The 22570-nt window shown below is 33.5% G+C and overlaps 1 long non-coding RNA gene across 1 annotated transcript; it reads right to left on the reverse strand.

Annotated features, from left to right (window-relative positions):
- Positions 1–1619: 1619 nt before the first annotated feature.
- Positions 1620–3082, reverse strand: LOC140693834 (uncharacterized). Its single transcript, XR_012069537.1, has 3 exons — positions 2865–3082; positions 2131–2272; positions 1620–1791 (listed from the first exon to the last, which is right to left on the reverse strand). It is a non-coding gene; the product is annotated as an uncharacterized lncRNA (long non-coding RNA).
- Positions 3083–22570: the final 19488 nt, after the last annotated feature.

Below are 22570 nucleotides of genomic sequence, written 5' to 3' on the forward strand. Positions count from 1 at the left end.
ATATTTATATTTCCTACTATCTGCAGAAATTTGGTATTCTTGCAGTTGGACAAATTTTTAATTCTACCACCCTCACCTCTATTTAGTCCACACATTTTAGATTGCAATTTGGTTACTGAAAACGACCACCACAACCAAGGGTCAAGTAACTCTTAGATACATCCTGTGTGAAGGTTAGAAAGGGAACAATTTATATGGGGTGTATAATCCTACATTAAATGTTTGCAATGACACTCTCTTTTCTGGTTAAAGCTCTGATTCTAAGAAGTAAATTAATTAGAAGGCTGTATAGATATTGGTATGGGGAAGAGAATCAGCTATTTTTGAGTGGGTGGGTGATGAAGAGACAGGAAAAAATCCAGCAAATTAGAATGGAATGCTTTACACCTCTGGCAGGCATGGATTAAGAAGAAAATAATAACTTGTCTCCTGTACTTACCTCCAATTACTGTCTTGCGTGACTAGTCCTTGGACTATGAAAAGAGCTAGTTTGTGGTGAAGAGTAAGGACCATAACCAAATAGTTGGAAAACCATGAGAATTTTCTTGTTTCAAGAAAGTGGATTTGCTTAAAGTCAACATATATTTTTCATTCACTAAATAATATAATGCATCCTGTGGCATGTTCTGTGCTTACTGTGCTGGTATCCAAGTTAGACAAGGAAAGGGGGATAGACAGAAAACTTCTGAAGGAGGTAGTTTCTGTACTGAGACTGGGAAAATTAAAGTAGGTAAAAGGAGGACACCTTAAGTCCAAGGATGAGCTGGAGCAAAAGTTGTGAGTTTGGAGCTAACATTTTTCACGAGCATTTGCCTGGATGTATCTCCAAATACAGTGAAACATAAAGATATGCCAAGGTAGTCAGATGCCAGATCTATAAAAAAAGAGTAAACGATGTTGAGTTTGTGGGCTTAGAGTTGGAAAGGCATTAAGTGCCACCCTGAAGACGTAAGCTTGTCTTTGGCTGGAACACAAAAGCAACATAAAGTATTGACTAAAAAATATAGCGTAGACTCTTCAGGGCAGGAAATGAAAGCGCCAGTTGGAATGCTTTGAGAACAGCACAAAGACCATAGATAAAATTACTTTTGAAATTCTTCCACATGCTGAATGTGCCATATGAGACTACACCATATGACCATTTTGATACCAGTAATGTCATAAAAGAGACCATGATCGCTGGACAGATTCCTGCATTTATATCCTGTTCAAACCAACCCTAACTTAACACTTTTAATACTTTCTAGGATGAACCAGGAACCACTTAGTACTTTTCCATCTGTCTATGATTGTCCTTTTCCAAATTCTTCCATTTTCTCTTCTTCCTTACAAGAAATTATTTAAATTTACACCCATATTGTTCCATCAAATGATCATGTCAATCAAATATCTCTATTTTTCTTTAAATGGTAACTTATACTCCTGTATATCTCTTTACTCTATTCTAAAAATTATAAGGAAAATACAAGTACACGTCTATGTTTATTGTTCAAATAAGAAAATTGCAGATATTTGTCAACATTTGTCAACATCAATATTAATCTTTGTTATCCTGCATAATCTGGTAGTCCTCTGGTAAATCAGTTGTAATTAGGATGACGTTCATAAACTGAAGACGGCTGATAAGTTGGCATTGAAAGAGAGGTAGCTGATGTATCAGCTATCACTGTCACTGGAAACCGTGGGTTGCTCCTTGGTTGAAGTTTAGAAAAACGACCTTCATTGGCAGATATGTTGTGATATCTATTTGGGAAAGTAGAAGGCTCCACCATCAGTCCAAATAATAGCTCTCTGTGGGAGACAAGATGCTGTACTGAGAAGTAGAAGTTATAATTGTAATGAAGTTCACAACACGGCCATTTGCTTCAGTGTAGCTGCTTTGAGAGTGCCCGTGGACAGTGGTCAACTGATTTAAAACAGCACGTTGATCCACTGCAATTTGTTTTGGTGGTCTAAATGACATTGATTATGGAGGATAAAAATCACCTCTGATCCGGGTTGTTGCGTCACCAATTATTTGTCTAGTAGAGGGCTTCCTTATTAGAGGCATGTTTAAATTTGCAGAAAGTAAAAATTCACTTTCTCCACTAGTGTCAGCCGCAAAATCAGAATTATGAATATGCACATTACCTCCTGCTTTAAAGTGCTTCTTTTTGAAATCTTCAGCCAATGAAGCCACCAGAGAGGCATTTTTAATCCCAACTCTTCTTTTTATTCTAACTAAATGCTGGTGACAGACTTGTTTAAGATTTCAATTATGGCAGAACTGCAGCTGCAACCAATGGAGAAAGATTTTAGTAATATTTTAAACGAAAATACAAGACTACAATAAGCCTATCCTATAAAACCTCAGATTTCATGTTGATTATGCAAAGATAATATCATTAAAATATGAACATTGCTGACAATATTTTGAAATTATTTATTTGTAATATACACATTTAAATAGTATATCATCAAATTTAATAAGTTAGTATTTGCAGTAACGGTGAAAGCCACTTTTTAAAAGCAGCTTTAATACGTTTATTTAGTTTTCTGGTAAGATTCATAGTTGCTAGGAACATTTCTCATAATCTTGAATACTTAAGGCACTGTCCTCATTTTTAGAAAAAGTAAAGAATATTAGCCTTTGTAGTTTTATACAATTTTCAAAATCTAGCTTTACATTTATATTACCATAGGTTGATGTACAAAATAAAATTTTATATATGTTACCAAGTAGTAACTACAATTACTGAATACCTTGCTTAAAACAGACTTTTTTCCTTCTGCCAGAAAGTCAGCAGGAGAAACAGATCTTTGAATATTCTGCCGCACTTTAGTAAACACATAAATGCTAAGCTGTCTAACTAAACTTTACATACTTCCAGATTCAAATATTCTGAAAGGCGCCCTTCTTTCCAAAACTTCCTTCTTAAAGACATCTTCATCAATCACTATCGAAGTTCCATTATCATCCCACGAGATAGATTTTTATTGGTCACTCCCAGACATTTTCCAGAGTTTTCTTGGAAATGTCAGAGAACGAAAATCATTATCTTCATCTGGTTCCAAGACACAATGTGTGTAACATGGTCTTTTTATCAAGGATTTTTCAGACAAAGTCTGAAAAGCATTTTCTTCAATCATACACCTCAAGTCCAAGTCCCCAGAGAATGTTTGATCACACAATAGAGATATATCAGAGTTCCTGTAACAGTTTGTCCAACTTTATGAGACACATCTTGGATTTCTGGAGAAACATGTGCCAACGGAAATAACTTATTCTACAGCTACTTTTCTAATCTGCATGATTTTGAGCACTGCAGCTTCAAATGCTGCTTTGGCAGGCCTGCACAGATAAACTTCTAGGCCATCAAAATGGTTCTCTACCTGAGTAGCTGTCACATCACAAAACGACTGGTCTCCCAGCAACTCAAGTGTAACATTCAGCCAGTGTTCCCTTCTCATTCATCCAGTTAAAATGAAACATATAGGATGCTTATTTTTATACTGTGATCTGCAAATATTATCCCCAAAAATCTTTTTAAATAATTTAATTTTGGGGACTATGAAATAAAATCAGTCTCCATACTTTTGTACACAAATTTATACAAAATTGGTGAAGTATAAATAATGCAATAAATATATAAAATAATTTTAAAGTTATGAAATTTAAAGTGAAATTTGTTTAAAACCTGTACAGAAAATGTATATCTATTTCAATATCATTTGTAATTAAAGTGAAATATAATTTGATTTGGAAATGGAAGTTGGTATTTATCTCTGTACTTTAAAATAAGTAGCTCTATATTCAAAATATGAGAAGAATAAATATCAGCTTATTTGTTATGCTTATAAATAAATGGCAAATATTTATAAAATAAAACTAGATTAAAATTATGAATCAAATGTAAGAAAGCCCAAAGTGGGGAATTTTTTATTTAAATTGTAATTCAGTGCTATAAGTAAAACAAATGTAATTTAACATTCTACCATAAAAATTAGAAGAGAGACAATCTTATTGCATATTTACAAATGTTTATTTTTGCCATTCTTTCTGTCAGAGGTTTTTCAGTCCCAAGAAGGAAAAAATTTTCTTGTCATCGTTATAATCCATACTCTTGTGGCTTCTGTTATGTGTTCTAAAATGATGTTGATAAATACACTTATGCACAAGACACTGGATTCAATAAGCAGTGCCTCCATTAAGGGGCAAATGAACAATGAAAAAAACAAAGATATAACAGTATATGTGGTTTGGGGTGGAAAATACAAGTTAATGCATTTTAGGAAGCAATATATTTCTCAGTCCTGAAATTTTTGGCATTGTTTATATAATACAGCATTTTAAGGCAAGTGATTTGTTCACTAATTGAAAATATTACCTATGTCCTGTAACAGTATACATAAGTAAATCCAGTTCTATCAAAATTTATATTATTTATTTAGAAATAAATTCCATTAAACTTAAGCCAAATTAAAAATGAGAGATAAAATTTTTAAATAAATAAATGTACCCTCAAGCTACAATGTAAATTTTTCCATCACTATCTGTAAATTTCATTCTAAATAAATATTAGCAACCTGAATTCATGGCATATTATAAGTATTATCAACTATAGTTATGTTGGATTTAGTCCTGATTCATAAATATTATTTAACATATGCAAATTAAAATATGTGATAACATCCCTTAAAAAGCAAAGAATTGAAAAATAGCACTCTCAAAAAATGTAGGAATATTATTAAAATATGTGATCTTAACTTTTTTATAAAAATATTTTTACAAATTCACTGTAGATAGAATGTAACTAAACATAAGCCATTTATGAAAAACCCATGACTAACATCAAGTTCAATTTTAACATACAGGAAGGTTTTCCTCTGGTCCAGTAATAAGAAAAATTAGCTCATTTTCACAAGTCCTAAATTACACTACTAGAAGTCCTAGCCAGAACATCTAGTCAAGAAAAAATATAAAATGTATCCAACTTGTAAAAAAGCAGTAAAGTATTTACAGTTGCCATAATTATACATAGATAGAAAGCTCCATAGACTCCTCCAGTGACTGTTAGAAATAATGAACAAACTTAGTAAACTTCCAGAATACAAAATTGATAAAAAAAAATCCATTGCATTTTTATATATTAACAACCCATAATCAGAAAGAGAAACTTGGAAAATTATTACATGTAAATTTATACCATAAGGAATAAAACAGGAATATATTTTGTAAGTGAAATAAAAGATCTAAACATAGATCAATAAATTACAGGTGCAAGAAATATAAGAAAATAAATTAAATAGAAATATATTCGGTGCTCATGGATTGTACACAATGTGAGGAAATATTGTAATCTATCTTTTCAAAGTTCAGGCTCCCTAGTAACTAATTACTTAGGAGAATGTCTTTTCTTCATTTTATACTCTAGCTTTCTTTTTCATGGGTTAATTGATCATAAGAGTGAGGGATTATATCTGGTTTCTCTATTCTCTTCTCTTGATTGGTGTCTGTTTTTAAGCCAGTATCATGTTGTTTTAATTACTAAAGTTTTGAAGGACTGTATAACATCAGAGGAATTTACACCATTACATTTAATACTTTTTTTCAAGATTATTTTGGCAACTCATGTTCTTTGTGGTTACATATAAATTTTGAAATTATTTGTTCTATTTAATCAAAAATCTCATAGGTATTTTGACATGAATCACACTAAATGTAGATTCCCTTTGGTTGAATGGTTGTGTTAACCACATAGTTTCACATAATTAACATAAGAGATCTGTTCATTTCTTTGGATCAGTTAAATTTTCCTTCACCAATGTTTTCTGTTTTTTAACATATAGGTTTTTACCTTATTTGTTAACTTCATTTCTAGGTGTTCTTTATACATATATATAATTTTATACATAATAGTTGTAAACTCGTTTCCTACTCAAATACAGCAGGCAGAAGGCAGTGGTAAGGCATATTAAAAGTCCTGAATGAAAGAAGTCTGTAATCTAAGATACATTATCAAGCAAGGCTCTCTTTGAGAATAGAAAGAGAGATAAATAACTTCCACACAAAAAATGTTAAAAGAATTTAGCAAGAGAAAAAGAAATAATGAAAGATCTACTCTAAAAAAAAAGAAGCAGGCTGCTATAAAAAAGAGAAAGGAATAATTAGAAAGGCAATATATACAATGAATTACAACAAAATAAATATGATGTTGTAAAACTGGACATCAAAATTTTTAAGGGTCAAAGAGTGAAACAGAACAATACAGAGTATTTTCTTCTTATTTGTCTTCTCTGTAGGATGGGTATGAGTTTGTATTCTTATAAGATAAAATAAACAGATATAGTACGGTTAAATATAAATACAAAACAAGGTAACCAAAAGTCAAAAGCTTACAATGAAGTCACAAAGCCAAAACGAAACAAAGATAATAAAAGAAAACTTATCAAGCCACAAAAAGGAAAAGAAATGAACAAAAGGAAATACCAAATCAACTGGAAAATGAAGTTCAAAATAGAAATAAACACCAGTCTATCAATAATTATCACAAATGTAAATGGATTTAGTGCTTCAGTCATAAATATACATTGTCTGATGGGATAATATAAAAAAAACCCTGCATTATGAAGCATACAAGAGACCAATTTGTAAGAGGAAAACACATCAATTGAAAGTCAGAAGTTGGAAGAATATATTCCATGCAAATGCACATGACAAGAAAGCAGGACTAGCAGTACTGACTTCACACATAATAGACTTTACAAGAAAGGCCATAGAGAAAGATAAACAAGGACATGATATAATGATTAAAGGAGCAATACAAAATGAGGTTTTTATACACATTAAGATATATGAACTCAAAATTGGAGCACCTAAATACAAAAATCAAATACTAATAGATAAAAAGAGAGAAATCGCTCGGAACACAATCACAGTAGGAGACTATAACACCCCATTACCATCACTGGACTGGTCTTTCACACAGAAAATTAATAAGGGAACAAAGTTAATAAAAGACATGATAAAATAATTGGAGATGCTTGATACTTCCAAAACAGTACTTCTCCCAAAAACAGAATATACATTCTTTTCCAGTGCACATGGAATATTTTCAAGGAAAGATTATAAACTCAGGCACAGAAGAAGCCTCAACAAATTTAAGAAGATAAAAATTATTTCAAGCAACATTTCTGAGTAGAATACCATGAAACTAAAAATCAAACACAGAAAAATTGGGAGAAAAAATTGCAGCATCCAGATTAAAAAACATGGTACTATAACAAAGGGGGGAGTTGATGAATTAAAAGAAGAAATTAAAAAATATCTTGAGATATATGACAAAACACTACACAAAGTCTATGGAATACAGTTAAAGCAGTCTAAAAAGGGAAGTTCATATTGACAAAGCCCTCCTCAAAGTAGAAGAACTATTTCAAAAAAATAATCTAACGTTCTATGTAAACTAATCATGAAAAGAAGAGAAAACAAAACCAAAAGCCAGCAGAAAGCGGGAAAAAATAAAGATCAAGGAGGAAAGAATTGAAATAAAGATTAAGAAATAGAAAAAATCAATCAAACTCTTTTTTGAAATTTTAAACAAAATTGACAAATCTCTAGACAGGATCACCAACAAGAAAAAAGAGAGAACACAAATAATATAGGAAATGAAAATGGAGAAACTACAAGAGTACAACAAATTTACAAAATATCATTAGGGAATACCATGAGGAACTATATGGAAACATACTGGATAACCAGGAAGAAATGGAGAAGTTTTTGGAAACATTCAGCCCACCAATATTGCATCAAAAGGAAATTAATGATTTGAACAATCATATCACAAGAAATGGAATAGAATTAACAGTAAAAAAAAAATCTCTGTAAACAAAATTCAGACCCTAATAGCTTCACTGGGGAATTTGACCAAACATACAAAGAAAAATCCATACTAATCCTCCTCAAAGTCTTCCAAAAGATTGATATGGAGAGAGAGCTCCCAATCTCACACCATAAGGCCAAAATTAACCTGATACCAAACCAGACAAAGACACTACCCCAAAATGAAAACTATAGGCCAATATAATTCATAAACATAGATGTAAAAGTCCTTAAGATACTATTAACAAACAGAATCCAACATCATGTAAAAAAAAGGTAATGCACCATTGTCATGTTAGGTTCATCCCAGGAACACAAGGATGGTTTCACTTATGCAAATCAATCAATCAATTGTGATACACCATATCAACAAAAGAGAAGACAAAAACGATATGATCATCTCAGTAGATACAGAGAAAGCATTTGATACAAATTAACACCTATTTGCAATAAAAGTTCTTATCACAGTGGGCATAGAGTGACCATATCTCAACATAATGAAAGCTATTTATGACAAATTTATAACCAGCAAAATACTCAATGTTGAAACACTGAAACCCTTCCCACAAAAACCTGAGACAAGACAAGGATGCCCATTCTCACAATTTCAATTCAATATAGTCTTGGAATTCCTAGCCACAACGATCAGGCTAGGAAAAGAAATAAAACTATTCAGACTGGAAAAGAAGAAGTAAAATTGTCACGATATGCAGAGATGACACTATATACAGAAAAATGTAAAAGCTTCACAAAAAAAATACTTAGGCTAAAAAAGGAACTGGGCAAGTTAGTCAGAATAATCTATGAAAACCAATTACATTTCTTTACTCTACCATTGAATCAACAGGATAACAAATTATAGAAACAACCCCTTTTATAACTGCACCCAAAACTACAAAATGCTTAAGAATACTGTGACCAAGGTGGTGAAAGACTTATACTTGGAGAACAAGAAAAAAATCATTGAGGAAATCAAGAAAGATTTGAAGAATTGAAAAGATACCCAATGGTCTCGTAGTGGAAGAAATAATATTATTAAAATGGCCATACTGCCCAAGACAATCCACAGAATTTAACTGAGTTCCTATCAAATTATGCAAAACATTTCTTTTTAGGACTGAAAGAAATTATCATAAGATTTATATAGAATCAAAAAAGATCCATAATTTCCAAAACTATATTTAAGACAAAGAAAGAGGCTGGAGTAATAACCCGCCTGGTCTCCATAAACTATTGCAGAGCTACAAAAATCAAAATGACATGATATTGGTACAGAAACAGGCACATGGGCCAATGGAACAGAATAGAGAGCCTAGGAATAATACTAAAGGCCTATGTTGAATTAATCTTTGACAGAGTAGCCAAGAATATGACAGAGAAAAGAACATCTCTTCACCAACTGGTTTTGGGAAAACTGGATAGCAGCATCAGAGCAATGGAGTTAGTACAATCCTTCATTCCATACACAAGAATAAACTCAAAATGGCTTGAAGACTTAAATGTAAGGCAAGACACGGTAAATCTCCTAGAAGAAAATATTGGCAAAACACTCTGAGATAAATCTCAGCAATGATTTCTTAGAATAGACTACCCAGGTAAGGGATGTAAGAGCAAAATTTATAAATAGGACCTAATTAAACTTATAAGCTTTTGCACAGCAAATGGAACCATAAACAAAGGAAAATGACAACCTACAGTATTAAAGAAAATATTTAGAAGTGATACAACTGACAAAGACTAAATTTCCAAAATATAAAGATTTCATACAACCTAGTAATAATAAAAAAAAAGAAACTCAATCTGAAAATGGGCAGAAGCCCTAAAAAAGCATTTCTCCAATAGAGACGTACAAATGTCACACAGATATATGAAAAAAAAAATTGCTCACTCTCATTATCAGAGAAGTGCAATTCAAAACTATAATGAAGTATCACTTCCCAATATTCACAATGGCCATCATTCAAAAGTTCACAAACAATAAATGCTGGGGAAGCTGCGGAGAAAGGGAGCCCTCCTGCACTGTTGTTAGGAATGTAGATTCGAGCAGTCACTTTGGAAAACAGGATGGGGATTCCTTTAAAGTATAAAAATAAACTTAACAAATGATCCAACAATCCCACTTCTGGGTATATACGAAAGGGAACCATATTTCAAAAAGACACCTTCACCCCAATGTTCTTAGCAGTGCTATATACAACAGCCATGACATGGAAGCAAATTAACTGTCAAACAACAGATGAGAGTATGCAGAAGTTATGCTGTATTTACACAATGGAATATATTCTGCAATAAAAAATGATAAAACAATGACATTTGCAGCAAAATGTATGTCCCCAAAAAGTGTCATTCTAATTGAAGATAGCCAGAAAGAGAAGGAAAAATAATACATGACATGACATATGTAGAATCTTAAAAAATAATTTGGATGTGAACACTATGATTTCATCTACAAAACTGAAACACACTTGCAGAACTACTTAATAATCTTATGGTTACTGCAGAAATGGACTGGTAGAGGATATATTTGGGAGCTGTAGATTTATAAATGTCATCCACTATATATAAAAATAAATGTTTTCAAAATTTCTTTTGCATAACACAGGGCAGTAAGTCAAATACCGTGAAGTAACGTTAAAAAGGCACAGAAATATATGCATTTACGGGGACACTGTGCTAAACACCTCAGATTGACACATTGTAAATGGCATACTTCAATGATAAATAAATGAATAAATATTCAAATAAGTAAATAAATAAATAAATAAAGTAAATGAATAATATTTAATAATAAAGGAAATACAAAGATTCACACTATTTAAATTTACACATCAAAAATCTAGGAAAAACAGAAAGAATAAAGAAGAAAATTGAATAAATTAGAGCAAGGCAAATAACAAGACAAACAATTGAAAAGATAAGAAAAATTACACCTAAGTTTGTTTCTTTTCAACATAAAGTGGACAAAAGTTTAGGTTGGCTAAGAAAATAAAGACTCAAATAAAATTTGAAATAAAAGAGCAGATATTACCACTAAAGTTGCAGAGATGCAAAGCATCATAAGAAATTACCACTAGCCAACGATTTGAATGACCTAGAACAAAAGATAGATTCCCAGAAACATATGTCTTCCAACACTGAATCAAGAAGAAATTAGAAAGTTAAATTCTGCAAAAGTGTGTATGAGAAAATCAGTAATCTAAACCTCTCAAACCAGAAAAAATTTACAAGATGACTTTAATGGTGAATCCTGTCATACATTAGAAGTAAATTTTTCACCAATTCTTCCCCAAAACTTTCAAGAATTTGAAGGGGGTGAAAGATTCCAAAGTTGTTTTATGATGCTAGCTTTATTTGCATAACAAAGCTAAAAACGACATGAAATGAAAAACATAGAACATTATCCCTGATGAACATATGTGCCAAAATTCTCAACAAAACACAAGCAAAATGAATTCAACAACACATTTAAAGTATCATACACATACATGTGTAAAGGGATTTATCCCTGGGTTTAAGGATACGTCAAAATATTCAAATCAATACGGTGACATCCCACACTAATAGAATGAGAAACAAAACTCACATAATCATTTGAATAGGTGCAGAAAGAACATTATATATAATGCAACATCATTTTAAGGTACTCCCAACAAATTAAATTAACCCTGTCAGTGGCACGATATCATATACACACAAACACTGTGTGGAGAGAAGCGAAGCAATTCACAGTTTATTGATTCTTACAAAAAAGATTTATATATGACATGCACAATGCCTCACATATCATCTAAGTTATAACAATGTTAATAATCTTAAACTATTTATGTCCCCATGCTCCTAAAGTAAGCACAGGATGTTAAATGATCAAGGATTTTTTTAAAGTTCATCACGGAACTTCATTAAGTAGCCCATCTCTTATCCAGCAGGCTGTGCCTATCATAGGTTGCCCTCCTCTGAGGATCTTACCCAGCATATGATATCCAGCCATCCATACTGGATATATTGAGTAGACAATTTGTTATCCAGCCTTTATATGTGACATTCCTCATAGCTTGTTTATCAGTTCAGCCTATGGGCTTATTCTCTAGAGCCTTCAGACAGGGGCCAACAAACCCAACATCCCTTAACAGAAAAATGGATGAAGAATATTTGATGTATATATGCAATGTAATGAATACTTTGCTTTCCTATCAACAGTGTCCACGGTGATTCTTTTTCTCCACAACCACACCAAAATCTATTTATTTTCTTTTTGATGAGAGTCTTCTGACAACTGTGAGGTCTTCTCTCATTTTTGGTTTATGACTTTCCTAATAAATTATAACTCTGAACATATTTTCATGTGTCATTTATTCAACTGTATGTTTGCTACAAAAAATTGATTCAGATCTATCTATTCAGTTCCTATGGACTTTTTTTAATTGGATTGTTTGGTCATTTTTGTTGTGGTGCTTGTGTATGAGTTTGCCATATAGTTGCATATTAACACTTGATTGGAAAATATCACTTGCAAATATATTCTCCCATTGTGTTGGTTGACTTTTCATTTTATTGTTCATCTCCTCTGCAGCGTAAATCTGTTTAGAGTGATACAATCATATTTTGTTAGTTTTGCTTCTGCTTCCCTTGCCAGAGGAGACATATGTACAATCAAATTAAGTCCAATGTCAGAGTATGCTTCTTATATTTTAGACAAGGATTCTTTGTTTTCAGATTTTATGTTTTCTATGCCCAGGAGCGGGATTGCTGTGTCATATGATAGGTCTATTTTTAGTATTTAAAGGAACTTCCATACTATTTCCAAGGTGGTTGCACCAATTTTCATTCCCACCAACAGCGTTGGAGAGTCCCTTTTTCTCCACAACCTCCCGAGTATTTATTATTTGTAGATATTTGGATGACAGCCCTTCTCAGTAGTGTGAGGTAAAACATTATTTTATTTTTATCTTGCCTTTGTATAATGATTAGTTATGTGAGCATGTTTTTATGTTCCTGTTTGTCATCTGTGTGTCTTCTTGAGAGACTTGTCTTCTGCTCATTTTCTGTCTGTGTTGTTGTAGATTTTTGAAATGGAGTTGTATGAACGATGTGTGTATTTTAGAAATTTGCCCCTTTTTGATTGCATTGTTTCCAAATGTTTTCCCCCATTCGGAAGTTCATGTTTTCATTCTGTTTATTTTGCTCTATAGAAGTTTGAAGTTTAATTTGGATATATTTGATTATTTTGCTTTTGTTGTTTTCAGCTTGGGATTGTGACATAAGAAAATTTCGCTAAAATTTATGTCTTGTTTTGCCTATGTTAGTTTCCAGGAATTTTATTGTGTCATGTAATAGATTCAGATACTTAAAGCATTTTGAATTTATATTTGTACAGTGTGAGGGAGTGTTCTAATTTGATTGAGTTACATGTACCTGTCTAGCTTTCTCAACATGACTTGCTGAAGACTGTCTTTAGGCATTGTATATTTTTGTTTCCTTTGTCGTAGTTCAGTTGACCATAGGTGTAATGTTTTATTTCTACCTCTGTGTTCTGTTCCAGTGATATAGATGTTTGTTCATTTTCCAGCATTGTGCTGTTTCGATTACTGATTTGCAATATAGTCTGAGATCTGAGAGGGATATGGCTTATGCCTCCAACTTTGTTCTTTTTCCTCATTGTTTCTTATGCAGTTCTGATTCTTTTGCTGTTCCATACAAATCTTAGGACTGATTTAAGTTCTGTGGAAAATATCATGTAGTTCGATCTGAATCACTTTATATGTGTAGACATATTTTGTAGTATGTATATTTTTGCAATATTAATTCCTCTAAACTAAGACCTTGAGATTTCTTTCCATTTATTGCATAATATTCAAATATATTTATCAGTGTTCTATTGATTTTATTATCTTTGATTTTTCGTAGATTCTTCATTTTTGATGTGATTTCATATGGATTTTTTAAAATTATGTAGTATTTCATTGGTATTTGTAAAGAAATGTGACAGTTTTTGTATATTAATCATGAATCATCCTACTTTGCTAAATGTCTTTATTAGTCTTAGTTGTTTTGGTGTGGAGAATCTTTACAGTTCTCTATATAGATTATCATGTCATCTAAAATAATAACAGTTTTACTTCATTCAATCTAACTTGAATAACTTTTTTTCTTGTCCGATTGCTGTTGCTAGGTCTTCCCATACTGTGTTTAAGAGAAATGCGAGAGTGGGCATCCTTGTTTTATTCCTTAACTTGGCTTTCAGTTATTCACTTTTGCATATTATGCTGTCTGTGGGTCTGTAATTGATGAATTTAGTGAGGTTGAGATATATTTCCTTAATCCTAAAGTGGAAAGAGTTTTCTGTTTTTGTTGATTCTGTTTTTCTTGTCGTTGTTGTTGCTGCTGTTATAATGAATAAAAGTTCAAGTTTGTGAAATGCTTTTTATCGATTTATTGGGATGACCACATCATTTTCCCTTTTTCCTTTGTTTATTTGGTGTATCAAACTGATTGATTTCATGTAATTTCAACCTCTCTTATGACCGTGAAATGAATTAAAGTTGATCATGTTGTATGATTCACTTTAGGTATTGCTGGATTTAGTTTGCTAATAATTTTTTTTTGAATTTTTGCATCTATATCAATCAAAGTTATTGGCTTGAAGTTCTCTTTGATTGTACTTTGTTGGCTTTGCTATCAGGGTAATGATAGTTTCATATAATTATTTTGGGAGTTTCCCACATGTTCACTATTTTTGAATAGTTTGAAGAGTATAAGTTCTGCTTTTTATTTTTGTACATTTCTCCATGGGAGCTGTTTAAATCTGCCCTAATATTTCACGATTTTTTTAAATGCTGTTTCTATCTTTCTTCTAGTAATCAGTTTGTTCAAATTATTTGTTTCTCCTTATACCTATCTATTTCTAGACATTTGTCTACTTCTTCTAAGTTGTCCAGTTTGTTTGCATGTAAGAGTTGACAAAATGTTCCTTTTTTTGTATACCTGAGGGAACAATTGTTATTTCTACAATTTTATTTCTGAATTTATTTCTTTGGAGCATCTCTCTTTTCTTCATGATGCACCTGGATAGAGGTTTTTTGATTTTGCTTTTCTTAAAAAGAAAACAAAAAACAAAACCTTTTTTTTTACTACTCTTTTGCATGGTTGTTTTTGCTCTCTAATTTATATTTACACCTGTAATATTTAGGATCATGTATTTTAATTTTATTACCATTTTTTAATTGATTTTTAATTATTTTACAAAGTTGTCTCAAATTCCATTGTAGAGCACAATTTTTTAGTTGCAATGAACATTTATACAATTTTTGTCCCATTTTTTCCACTGTGGGCTGCCGTATATTTCCCTGTGCTATACGGTACAATCCTGTTTATCTATTCTACAATTTTGACCTCCGAGTCTGTCTCTACCCAACCCCAACACTTGGCAACCAAAACTTTGTAGTCTCTGCCTGCGAGTCTATTTCTGTTTTGTATTTATGCATTTCTTGTTTGGTTTAGTTTTGTTTTTAGATTCCACTCATGAGCCATCTCATATGGTAGTTTTCCTTCTCTTTCTGACTTACTTCACTTAGGCTGATTTTCTCATGGAGCATCCATGTTGCTGAAAATGGCATTATGTTGTCACTTTATAAGAATGACTACTGTTCCATTATATAAATATACCACCACTTCTTTATCCAGTCAACTTTCGATGGGCATTTAGGCTGTTTCCATGTCTTGGCTATTGTAAATATTGCTGGCTATGAATATTGAGGTGCAGGCGTCTTCCTTAAGTAGGGTTCCTTCTGGATTTATGCCCAGGAGTGGGATTCTTGGGTTACATTGTAAGTCTATTTCTAGGCTTTTGAGGAATCTCCATCCTGTTTTCCACTCTGTTTGCACCAATCTTCATTGCCACCAGCAGTGAGGGACCGTTCCCTTTATTCCACAGCCTCTCCAGCATTTGTCCTTTGTGGATTTCTGAATGATGGCCATTCTGACTGGTGTGAGGTGAAACCTCATTGCAGTTTTGATTTGCATTTGTCTGATAATCAGTGATATTGAGCATTTTCTGATGTGCCTTTTTATCATTTGTATGTCTTCCTTGGAGAACTGTTTGTTTAGGTCTTCTGACTAATTTTGGATTAGGTTGTTTATTTTTTCTTATTCAGTTAGATGAGCTGTTTATATACTCTGGAGATCAAGCCTTTGACTGTTTCATATGTAAATTTTTTCCCATTCCGTAGGTTTTCTTTATGTTTTACTTCCGGTTACTTTACTATGCAGAAGGTTGTAAGTTTCATTAGGTCTCATTTGTTTATTCTTGCTTTTATTTCTTCTATGAGAAAACTTTCGAGACATATGTCAGATATTTCCCTCTTGTAGGTTTATTGTATCTTGTCTTATGTTTAAGTGTTTTATCTCTTTTGAGTTTATTTTTATTGTATCTTGTTCTAGCTTCATTGGGAGTGTTCTAACTTCATTGAATTACATGCTGCTCTCCAGTTTTCCCAACACCAGTTGCTGAAGGGACTATCTCGATACCATTGTAATTTCTTGTCTCCTTTTTCTAAGATTAATTGACCAAACGTTTGTGGGTTAATTTCTGGGCTCTCTATTGTGTTCCATTGACCTATATGTATGTTTTTCTACCAATACAGTGCTGTCATGTGGACTATAGCTCTATAGTATTATCTGAATCATAAGCGTAAAGAAATGTCACTGATATTAGGACCTTAATCTTGTAATCTGCTTCCTTGCTGAATTATTTGATCAGCTGTTGTAAATTTTGTCTGGATCTTGTAGGGTTTCCTATATATAGTCAGATATTTTCTGCATATACTGAGACTTTTACCTCTTCCTTTCCAATTTGCATCCCTTTTACTTCTCTCTCTTCTTTGATTGATGTGGCTAGGACTTGCAAGACTATCTTGAGAAGGAGTCATGATAGTGTTCATCCTTGTCTTGTCCCAGATTTTAGTGGGAAGAATTTGACTTTCTCACCATTGAGTACTATCCTTGCTGTTGTTTTTTTATCTATTACTTTCATGATGTTGAGGTTTATTCCCTCTATGGCCACTTTGTGAGAGTTTTTATCATACGTGGGTGTTGAATTTTAACAAATGCTTTTCCTGCACCTATTGAGAAGCTCATGCGGTTTTGGTTCTTTCTCTTGTTGATATGCTGCATTACATTGATTGATTTGCATATGTTGAACCACCCCTGTGTCACTGGCATGATCCCCACTTGGTCATGTTATATAATCCTTTTTCTGTGTTGTTGGATTCTATTTGGTACTATTTTGGTGAGGATTTTGGCGTCTGGGTTCACAGTGATATTGGCCTATAATCCTCTTTTTTGGTAGTGTCTTTGCCTGGTTGTGGTATCAGGGTGATTGTGGATTCATAGAATGACTTTAGGAGTATTCCTTCCTTTTCAATCATCTTGGGGATTTTGAGAAGTAGTGTTATGAGTTCTTCTTTATGTTTGGTTGAATTCCTCAGTGAATCCGTCTGGCCCTGGACTCCTACTTGTAGGGAGGTTTTATATTGCTACTTTGATTTCATTTCTAGTGCTCTACTTTTTCCAGGGGTCAGTTATGTCTTGATTCAGTCTTGGTGGACAGTATGTTTCTGGAAACTTGTCCATCTCTTCTAGGGTATACAGTTTGATTCAATATACTTTTCATCATATTCTCGTAAGATATTCTGTATTTCTAAATTTTTGTGGTAATTTCTACAATCTCCTTTCTAATTTTGGTAATTTGTGCTCTCTCTCTTTTCTTCTTTTTGAGTTTGGCCAGAGGTTTGTCGATTTTACTTACTTTTTGGAAAAACCAGCTTTTGAATTGGTTAATTTTTTTCCTATGATCTTTTTAATCTCTATTTTATTTATTTCCTCCCCAATATTTATGATTTGCTTCCTTCCCCTGCCTTTTGGGTCTTTTTGGTTCTTCTTTTTCAAGTTCATTCTGCTGGTGGGTTAAATTGTTTATTTTTGGTTGTTCTTCTTTTTTGAGGTAGGCCTGTATCACTATAAACTCCCCTCTCAGCACTGCTTTTGCTGTGTCCCATAAATTTTGTGGGGTTTTCCTTTCATTTTCTTTTGTCTCAAGGTACTTTTTTATTTCAGCTTTGATTTCTTCATTGATCCATTTGTATTTTAATAACATATTGTTTAATCCCCATGTTTTTCTTTTGTTGTCCTTTGTTTCTCTGTTGTTGATTTCTAGCTTCATGACATTGTGTTCAGTAAACATGCTTGAGGTAATTTCTGTCTTCTTAAAATTGCTGAGGTTTCTTTTATGCCCAAGTACATCATGAATCCTGGAAAATGTTCCACGTGCACTTGAAAAGGATTTATATCCTATTCTGTGGGGGGTGCAATGCTCTGAAAATATCCACCAAGTCTAATATTTCTATTGTTTTATTTAACTTCTCTGTTGCCTAGTTTATTTTCTGTCTCGATGATCTCTCCAGTGATGTTAATGCAGTGTTGAAATCTCCAAATATGAATCCTCCTTTATATCTGTTAGTAATTATTTTATGCACTTATTTGCTCCTGTATTTGTTGCATATGTATTAACGAGTGTGCTATCCTCATATTGTATCACTCCTTAAATCATTATAAAATGTCCTTCTATATCTTTCTTTATGGCCTTTGTTTTAAAGACTATTTTGTCTGAAATCAGTTCTGCAACATCTGCTTTTTGGCTTTCAAATTATGTGGAATACCCTTTTCCATCCTCTCACTCTCAATCTATATGTGTCCTTCTCTCTGAAGTGGGTCTCTTGTATGCAGCATATTAAAGATTCTTGCTTTATTATCCAGCCTGCCACTCTATGATTTTCGACTGGAGCATTTAGTTCATTAAAATTTACAATAATTGATGATAGGCTTGTGTTTATTGACAATTTGACCTATTTTTGCAATTGATTTGGTATTTCCTCTTTGTTTTTTTATCTTCCTTTTATGGTTTGGTAATTTTCCTTTGTATTATCATGAATTTTATTTAGTTCAGTGACTCCCTGATAAGTTTTTTCTTCTTGTTACCCTTTTTTATAAGTCCATTAGACCATTACTATAACTGCTTTTATTAAATGATAGTAACATGATCTCCAACCCATCCTACTGAGAACAAAAAATTTTAAAAAGAAAGACCAAAAATATAAATTTTCTATTTTCCTTTCTCCCTCTCCCACTCTCAATGATTTGTATGTCTTGTTTTAAAATTTTGTGTTTATTTTTTTTTAATTCATGAGTTATCACCTTTAAAGCTGTGAGTTCCACATTTCTATAGCATCCTGCTGCTTTTCTTTTTAGAGAAGACATTTCAATAATTCTTTTAGCATGGGTCTATTTTGCTGAACTTTTGAAGATTTTTCTTGTCTGTAAAATACTTTATGTCTCCTTCTACCAAAAATGATAGCCTTGCTGTTTAAAGTATCCTAGGCTATAACATTTTTATCATTCACCACTTTGAATATATCTTGCCACTCCCTTCTGGCCTGTTGTATTTCTGTAGTGAAATCAGCTGGGAGCCTTATGGGGATTCCCTTGTAACTCACTCTGCTATTCTCTTGCTCTCTTTAGGATCATTTCTTTATCCTTGCCTGTGGCCTTCTTAATTATGTGTCTTGGTATGGGTGTATTTGTGTTCTTTCTTTTTGGGACACTCTGAGCTTCCTGTATTGGATATCTGATTCCTTCTTTAAGTTTCAGTAGTTCTCAGTCATGCTTTCTACAAAATCCTTTGCAATCCCCTTTGATCTTTCTTCCCCTTCTGGGACTTTTATCATGCCAAGTTTGGCATGCTTTCTATTATACCATAGGTCCCTTAGGCTTTTTTCATTTGTTTCTCATTGTTTCTCTTGTCAATCTACTGATTGGATGTTTGCTATTGTCCTGTCTTCTAAGTCACAAATTCATTTCTCTGCATTATTCAGTCAGCATTGAGACCCCTTTAGATTATTCCTCATCTCAGTCAGAGGGTTTACCTATTCTACTCGGCTTTTCTTTATAGCTTCCATTTCATTTTTGACATATTTTATATCTCTAAACACTATCTCTTTTATTTCCTTCAGTATTTAAATCACTCCATTTTTGAAATCTTCATCTTGTAGGATATCGATGTCTATTTCACTGATCATCCTTGCAGGATATTTCTCTTGTTCGTTTAATTGTGAATGCTTTCTCTGCTTCTTCATATTTCTACTACATCACTGGCACTGTGGTTTAAGGAGTATCAGTTATCTACCCTGGTCCCAAATGAGTATATCTACCTAATGCCTATGTAGTAATACAACTTAGAAAATAGGAAAAAAGAGAGAGAGGTAAATAATTTTAAAAAAGGGAGAGATAAAGCTTTGAAAACATTGTATAATTAATAATATTAATGCAAGTTGAAGCAGAGTTTTCAAAAATAATAATAATAATATTTTAAAAAATTTCAAAAAGATTGAAATGGGGGTATATATAATTGCCTAAGAAGTAAAAATTAAGAGGATAATAGAAAATGGAACAGATAAAACAGTTTAAAACAAGGGGTTGTTTGTGTCCTCCTGGAGACAGTGTACATTTAATGTGAAGTCATTCTGTTTTCATCCTGTTTTGGAAGCTCAGCTTGCTGTTTCCAGAGGCCCTCCATTGGATCACTCATCTGTGCTGCTCCCAGGGCATATCATCAAGCAGCTCACTCCTACAACCAACACTGGATTAGGTGCAGCTTTCTTGACTCTGGGCTGGCTTGTCATTGCCCTGCTCAATGCTGCAGTCAGTTGTTGCAGACTGACCAGGCAGGATTGTGTATCATGCCCTCTCCCAGCACCATGGTCAAGGGCTGCTTTATAGCTCAAAAGCTGAGGGGCCACCCACCCGCTCAGGTTGCCGATCACTCTGCTGCTCTGTGCCACTCTATGCTCTACCTCGGGTTTGCAAACCGGGAGTGGGCTCAGGAAAGACTGAGGAACAGCCCGGTCCCTGGTCTGGGCTATAATCCAGCTCCTTGTTCGTCTTGGCAGACAAGTTCTCTGAGGAACCAGGACAGTAGGATCATATTTGCCTCATGCTTCCAACAAGTCTCAGTCTGGCCGTTGATGCTGCTAAGTCCTAAGGTGTAGATGCAGGTTTTACCCCCACTGCCACCTGGGTACAAAGCACCAGAGGCTATGGTGGCTGTTTCTGAGCCCCAGCTGTCTTCACCTGGAAACTTCTGTGGAAATTCAGAGATGGGGATTGCACCTTTCACCCCACAGGGCACATCTGCCCTGTTGTTTAATGGAGGGCCCAGGTTGTTCTGCCCTGTGCACCCACAGCCATGGATCAAAGCCCACTCCATTCCCCTGGGCCGCCACAGTGCTGCCATCCTCATCTACCACCCAACTCAGGCAGCATGGCCCTGCCCCCAGCTTTGGGGATGCATCTTTGTCTGGGTGTCACAGGGATTCTCTGTGCCTGTTTGACTTAGTTCTGTCAGGCAACTTATACTCTGTACAGGTCCAAGACTTGGAGGCTCCCCCACCATCCTGCTGACCACTCAGCTGGAGAGGGGAGACACAGTGAATGAGCACCAGTCCTTCATTGATGCTCCCTACCCGTGAGAACTGTCCCACTGTTTTGCCTTTTCTTCTTTCTTTCTTCCTTTTCTCCTACCAGATTTTTTGCATCTTTATCTATTGAAGAAGACAATGTTCTGTCAGAGTTCTGCAGGTTTTCTGTTTAGCTGAGTGGGTCTGTGGATGTGAGTCTTGGTGCATTTTTGGGAAAGGGAGAGCTATGAACATCTTTCTACTCCACCATTTTTGTCTCCACCTCAGAAAGTCTCACTTTATGGTGGAAGATAAACATAGTTTGGAAAAAATGGAAAATGTATTCCATGGAAATGACAAGAAAGTGCAGATTTCAATGCTCAACTCATACAAATATGTTTTAAATTAAGGGCCAGAATGAAAAAATATATGAGATTATATAAGCAAAAAGAGATCAATAAAAATAGGGTATTACACTCATTAAATTATATATGGACCCAACACCTTAAATCCAAAGTATAAGAAGAAAGTTTAGTAGACATGAAAGAATTAATTCATTATGAAACAATAATAGTAGATGAGTTTAACACCTCACTATTCTGATAGCCAGATCATCCAGAAAGAATATCTGTAAGGAAACAGAGGTCTTAATAGCATATTAGATCATTTGAAAGATCAATTGGACACTGCATCAGAAAATCAGAACACATAAACTTTTCAAATGTGCACAGGTTATCTAAGGAATTAACCACATATTATGTCATGAAATGAGCCTCAGGGACTTTAAGCCAATATAGATTACAGCAAGTATTTTTCCATACACAAAAGAATGATACTGTGCTTCAACTGTAGAAAGAATAGGAAAAACACAAACATGAATTCAAACAACATCCTTTAAAAAAATAAAAAATTATCAATGATGAAATCAAGATGTTATGAAATTAAAGAGGTAATAAAATCATACCTGGAGACAAATTACAATGAAGACACAGCTTCATAAAATGTATGCGATGCAGTAAAGACAAGTCTAGATGGAAGATGAGAACAAATAAAGACTTCTACAAGGAAAGAGAAAAACCTCATAGAAACGACCAAGCATACCACACAAAATAACAAGAAACAAGAACAAACAAAACCCAAAGGCAGTAGAATGAGAAATCTTTAATGATTATGTTGAAAATAAACAATATAAAAGTTAAAAAAT

Source organism: Vicugna pacos, unplaced genomic scaffold (genome assembly GCF_048564905.1).
Source record: "Vicugna pacos unplaced genomic scaffold, VicPac4 scaffold_20, whole genome shotgun sequence".
Lineage (NCBI taxonomy): Eukaryota > Metazoa > Chordata > Mammalia > Artiodactyla > Camelidae > Vicugna > Vicugna pacos.